General features: G+C 28.6%; 1 long non-coding RNA gene across 1 annotated transcript; it reads left to right on the forward strand.

Annotated features, from left to right (window-relative positions):
• The first annotated feature begins 205 nt into the window (after positions 1–205).
• Positions 206–5,750, forward strand: LOC127717508 (uncharacterized). The gene is made up of 3 exons (XR_007989206.1): positions 206–587; positions 1,286–1,323; positions 5,482–5,750. It is a non-coding gene; the product is annotated as an uncharacterized LOC127717508 (long non-coding RNA).
• Positions 5,751–6,690: the final 940 nt, after the last annotated feature.

The raw sequence follows: 6,690 nt of genomic DNA on the forward strand, positions 1-6,690 counted from the left end.
AGAAATATCATCTATATTTTTGTTGTCATAATGACTGACAGACACAAACGGACAGACAAATGTCTCTTAGCCGAGTGTACTGAGTTTTTTTTTTAAACGTACGTAACGGTCTATATGGATATATATAAGTAATTTTCCATAGACACATTCGGAAACCGGAGACAACATCGTCTCGTTCTTTTTTTTTTTTTTTTTTTTTTAAACAAAACTTTATTGCACAACTGCTGTTTTACATTTTATCCAGATTACAGCGTTAGTCTGGATACCCCTGTGATTAGTTACTGAACTTCCAGGGAATAAAAGTTCAGCAAATAAATATAAATGTTAATTTTACAATTTCCTACATTATTTCATTCCTAAACATAATATATTTCTAAGTTGGTGTCACATGTTTACGGATCAAAATCATTCTACTCACCGGGTTTGACTTGTTTTTCTAGAATCGATTTTTTATCATTGACCTTTTGACCCAATCAAATTTTGAACAGGTGTATGAAACCGTTAGGAAAGAACATGGTTTCTGTTAACTTTCTATTCATTCGAACATTTTGGATTTACTTTAATTAAGTTTGTTCACTTTCGCCCTGGTAAGTATGCTAGATTATTTCTAATCGAAATTATTTTCAGTAAACATATGATTTATATTTGTACACAATATTAAGTTATACCATGATACAGTAAATGCAGATCGTAAAAACCTGTAACAGATACACACAGTATTTTATTCTTTTCTTCGTTTTCAAGCGTATACAAATAAACATTATCTTTGGTAGAAATATGTATGATTTGTTAAAACTTATTAATTTTAAATATAAAAAAAAATTTCCGTGAGATACATGTACTGTACATGTAGATCTATGTCTTTACGATTGATTGATTGTTGATTGCTTTACGCCGCAATTAATCTCTATGAGAAATTGACCAACTTTACATTTGAATGCTAGTATTTTGTTTTAAGATTTTATGTTTGATGGAGGGAAATCGAAAACTTTACAGATTTAATTGTAGATTTTTTAAAAGGTGATTTATGGTTTTCTTTCTTTTTTCCATTAAGAAGTACCTGTACTTGTATTCATTTTTAAATAGCTCATAAACATCTATTGGTTTTGTTTTATTCTCAGATATACAATTACTTTTATGTAAAGTGAATAGAATTACTGTTAATATATAATTTATATCATTATATGCACTGTCTTCTATTTTATAACCAATAACCAAATGTTTTAAGCTTTTTATCTGTTTATCAATATGAAACTTTTGTAACAGATTATTTATTTTATTCCAGAACTCCTTGAAATAACTGCACTCTATGTAATTATGAAGGTAAGTGTCTGTTACTTGACAAGTAAAACATAGATTTGTTTGCTTTATTTTCCATGAATACAAATGGGTACCTACTGGAAGGATATAATGCAATAACTTCCATCTAACCATTTTAAGTTTATTATCTTCTAAGTAGTTGAAAAGAAATTCTAATGTGTGTTTTATATTGTAAGTTTTATTTAAATTGAACTCTTTTATCCATTTAGAAAAACTAATTGGAAATTCCTTATCAGAATGTAATAAACTTTATTAAATGTTAATGTTTTTTATATTGAGTAATTCATCTGTTTTTGTCCCTTGTTTAAAGAAAACTTTACTCCTACACTGGACCATAGTTTTAATTGAATCTTGTTTCTGTAATATTTTTTTTCCACTGGTTTGGTATGCTATGTTTTATCTGCATTAATTCAGCAATCCAATTTTTTTTACATTTTAATTTACTTAAAATTTTTTCTTGAGAAATATTCCCCTTATCATCAATAATGTCATTTATGTAAATTATTTTGTCTTCTATCCAGTGTCTGAAAATCAAACTGTGTCTGTTAGACTTTATATATTTATTCCCCCATATTATTTGCTGTCTGATTATTCTAAAATTATCAGGTTGTTCAGTTTGCCCGCCCCTGCTTTTAACCCATGTTTTGAGTAGTTCTAAATAGAATTTGGGTATATGTTTTGCGATATTATGGATTGATTTAATACTATCTAAATTCATTTGAAAAATTAATAGGTTTGATCCATATTGATTTAAATAATATGATGGAATTATTTTCCAGTTTGCACTTTCGTCATCTATTAATCGCTTTATCCATTTAATTCTTATTGATTCTATGTATTTATTAATATCTATCATTCCTAGTCCTCCTTCATTTTTGACTAAATTTAACGTATTTCTCTTTACTTTTTCTGTCTTTCCATCCCAGATGAAATCATATACCAATTTCTTAAATTCGGACAATGATTCAGTGTCTATATTTGAAACGGATGCAATATAGGTTATGTTTGGGATAATTAGTGATTTGACCACAGTGATTTTGCCTATCATAGTTAGATTTCTTTTTTTCCATAGATTAAGAGTCTTTTTTGATTTTTGCAATTGTTTTTCAAAGTTAAGTTTCATGCATTGTGGTTTGGCATGTCCAAAATAAACACCTACACATTTAATAATATCTTTACTCCAATTTATATTTTCAAAATTTTCTAGAATATTTTTTTTTGTTTCCTAAACATAAACCTTCAGTTTTGTTACGATTTAGTATAAGCCCTGAAAAAGATCCGAAAACCTCAATTACATTGAGAGCATGAGTAATTTCGTCTTTAGCATTTACAAATAGTGTTGTGTCATCTGCTAATTGACTTATTTTTAGACTATGTGTTTTCCCATCTAATTTTATTTTGATCCCCTTCAGTTTATTATCTTCTCTTATTTTACATGCTAGTATTTCAACAGCTAAAACAAACAAAATAGCACTTAACGGACATCCTTGACGAATTCCCCTATAAATTTCCAATGGGCCTGAAATCCATCCATTGTTTGCTATACAGGCTCTTATATCTTTATACAATGTTTTCACCCAATTTTACATTGAGTTTTTTATACCAAATTTTTGTAAAGATTGGTACATAAATTCCCATTTGAGTGAGTCGAATGCTTTTGAAAAATCAAGAAACAGTATGGCCCCTTCTATTTTAAACCTTTCGGCATGATCAATAATGTCTTGTATTTGTCGTATGTTGAAACCTATATAACGGTTTTTTTATGTATCCATTTTGATCACTATGTACAATTTTTGGCAATAATGGTTTCAGTCTTAAGGCTAATGTATATGCAATGATTTTGACATCAACATTCAGTAATGTGATTGGTCTGTAGTTACTTAGATTTGTAGGGTCCCCCTTTTTAAATAATAAAGAAATAAGGCCTATTTTTTGAGATTCTGACAACATTCCTACTTTATAACAGTAATTAAAACTATCTGTTGCAAAACTCTTTAATTTATCCCAAAATTCTCTATAAAATTCAACAGACAGACCGTCTAAACCTGGGGATTTATTTAGTTTCATTTGAAAAATAGATTTAGTACATTCATCGACTGTAAGAGACCCATTTAAAGACTCGCTTTCTTCTTCGCTCAATGAAGCATTAATTTTTGTGTCGGTTATATAATCATTAATTAATTGTTTGTCTGGTTCAGTACTTGTGTAAAGTTTTTCATAATATTCCTTTTCTAAATTAAGTATATCCGATTGATTCGTTATTATTTCCCCTTGTTCATTGTTTAGTTTAATAATATTTTTTCTTGCTTGCCTACATTTTTCTAAACCAAGAAAAAAAATAGTGTTCTTTTCTCCTTCTTCTATCCACTTTATTCTTGATCGTATTTGTGCACCTTTTGCCTTAAAAATTATATAAGTTTTCTATTTTAGTTTCTAACTGTTTAATTTCATCATTTTCTATCTTGTTTATTTTACTATTTTCTTTTTTTTTTCTTTAAAGATTGCAATATTCGTTCCAAGTCATTTATTTCATTTTTTTTCCTTTTTGCCCTAATTTTACAATATAAGATTGTAGTTTCTCTTATGTCAATTTTAAATAAATCCCATAATTGGGATAGGTTTTCATTATGTTTACATTTTTCTAAATAGAAATTTATTAAATTATTTATCTTTTCTTTGAAGTTAGGTTCACTTAGTATACTATTATTTATTTCAAAATAACCTTTACCTTTATTTTTGGTTTCTAAATTTACTTTTAATGAAATAGCTTGATGATCTGTACTGGATATCATGGCTGGTCTGATATCTGTAGACTCTAAGTGTTCTAAGTTCTTCACTAAGTTCTTCACTAATCAAGAAGAAGTCTATCCTACTTGCCTCAAGATCATTGTTTTTTCTTTTCCATGTATATTGTTTTAAAGTCGGATGTAATATTCTCCATATATCTAATAACTTTTTTGTTTTAATTAATGTTTTCAAACTATTTGATTTTTTGGGCTTTTTGCCTGTTATATTTTTATTTTTTCTGTCTTCATTATTCATTATTTCGTTTAAATCTCCTATTATTAAAATACCAAGCCTATGTTCTTCAATTATTGTATTTACTTTTTTAAAGAAAGTATTCCTTTTTTTCTTATCATTTGGTGCATACAAATTTATCAAAGCAAATATGTTATTGTTTATTTCTACATTTACCAAAATTATACGACCGTCTTGATCAGAATACGTGTCTATTATTCTAGGATTTAATATTTTATTAATAAAGATAGCGACTCCTCTAGATTGAGATGTCCCAAAGCTATGGTATACATCTCCATGAAATTCTTGTCTTATCTTATTTTCTATTTCTGGGACAAAATGGGTTTCTTGTGCGAATAAGATATCAGATTTTTGATACTTTAGCCAAGTGTAGAGCCTACTTCGTTTTTCTTTTTGACCAAGTCCTTGGCTATTTAAAGAGCAAATATGTAAAATATCTTTCATAAATTAGAGGATATTTAGCTTAAAGCAGTGAATATATCTATTTATCAAAATTAAACTGTTATGCATTTTATTGATTAGAATCTGTATATGCCGATTATTAAAATGGAGATATATGTATGGAGTTATGAGCTTACATTTATATAACACAAAATAAACAAGTATGTACATGTATATAAAGTAATGTACTCTAATAAACAAAAGTAATGATACATATATTAACAGATACACAATCATACAATAAACAATACAAACACTATATACAATTGACAATGTACGCAATACTGTGACATGTACATGAAACATTGAAAATAAGATGATGACTCTTTGAATAGTAAACCATAAAAAAATCTCTGAAAGTATTGGGACTGCCTTTACAATAATATCAACTATTTCATTGTATTTGAAGGATTCTCATATATGTGCTATCTACTTTTGTATTGATCTTGTCTGAAAATAGTATTATATGCCAGATTTGTTTTTGTATGACTTTAGTGACCTTATGGGACTTTACCTTTTTTTTTATTATATTATGTTGTTTTAAGTTACTTGTTAGTACATACTGTTTAAATAGTATACTTTTTAGTGGTTTAATAGAAAAAATTATCTCATTTAATTGTTTTCTATTATGCGTTACATTACTATGACTAATTAGTAAACATATTTTAATTTTTTTTCCAGACAATTGATCATCATTGGAAATATTTGTGATGTCATTTAACAAGACCGAAGCAATACTTTCCTGCTGTTTGTTTACATTCTTGCAACAACAATAACATTGTGATAAAGCGACTATCCGTACCTTGGACAATATAGATTTACTTCTTACATGCATTACTGAAAGATGATACGTTACTAGATTATTATGGTGCACCTTAAGTAGATTAATATTCGAATCATATGGAACAAGTATATGTGACCACTGTTTGGAGTCTCGTTCTTAACGTAGAAACGTAGAAGTAACAATCATAAATTGTAGTAAATAGATATAAGAAGATGTGGTATGAGTGCCAATGAGACAGCTCTCCATCCAAGTTAAAATTTATAAAAGTAAACCATTATAGGTCACAGTACGGTCTTCAACACGGAGCCTTGGCTCACATCGAACAGTAAGCTATAAAGGGCCCCAAAAAATTACTAGTGTAAAACTATTCAAACGGGAAAACCAACGGTCTAATCTATATAAAAACGAGAAACGAGAAACACTTATGAACCACATCAACAAACGACAACTACTGAACATCAGATTCCTGACTTAGGACAGGTGCAAACAAATGCAGCGGGTTTAAACGTTTTAATGGTACCAAACCTTCACCCTTTTTCTGAACAATAGTGTAACATCACAACATAGAAAGACACACTATAAAGTCTGGTTTAATTAGACTGGGGATATATTGAACTAACGACCTTCCACACTTCATTTAGATTTTTACAATTCGACAGAGGTCACAAAAATCTATCGTTAAAGTAAGCAAAAACATATGAATAACAGAAAAAAATTTCGGGGCCTTTTATAACTGACTATGCGGCACGGGCTTTGCTCATTGTTGTAATCCGTTCTGTGACCTATAGCTGTTAATTTCTGTGTCATTTGGTCTCTTGTGGATAGTGTATCATTGGCATTCATACCACATCTTCTTTTTTAGAGCATACATGTTTAGATTTTAACGAGAGAAATTTATGTATTACTGAAAAATTATTACACCAGGGTTTTCGATATCACAAACTAGTCAAAACATTTACTAAATTTTATCATCGGTATAAGGTCATCATTCGTAAATATAGCTCAACATGCAGACTTCTTATACGTTCAGGTATTTCACATCCAATTTTTTATGGAAATATTCTTTATAAAGCACAAAAATGTCAGTATTCACCTCTGAAGCTAAC

Source organism: Mytilus californianus, unplaced genomic scaffold (assembly GCF_021869535.1).
Source record: "Mytilus californianus isolate M0D057914Y unplaced genomic scaffold, xbMytCali1.0.p SCAF_10, whole genome shotgun sequence".
Taxonomy (NCBI): Eukaryota; Metazoa; Mollusca; class Bivalvia; order Mytilida; family Mytilidae; genus Mytilus; species Mytilus californianus.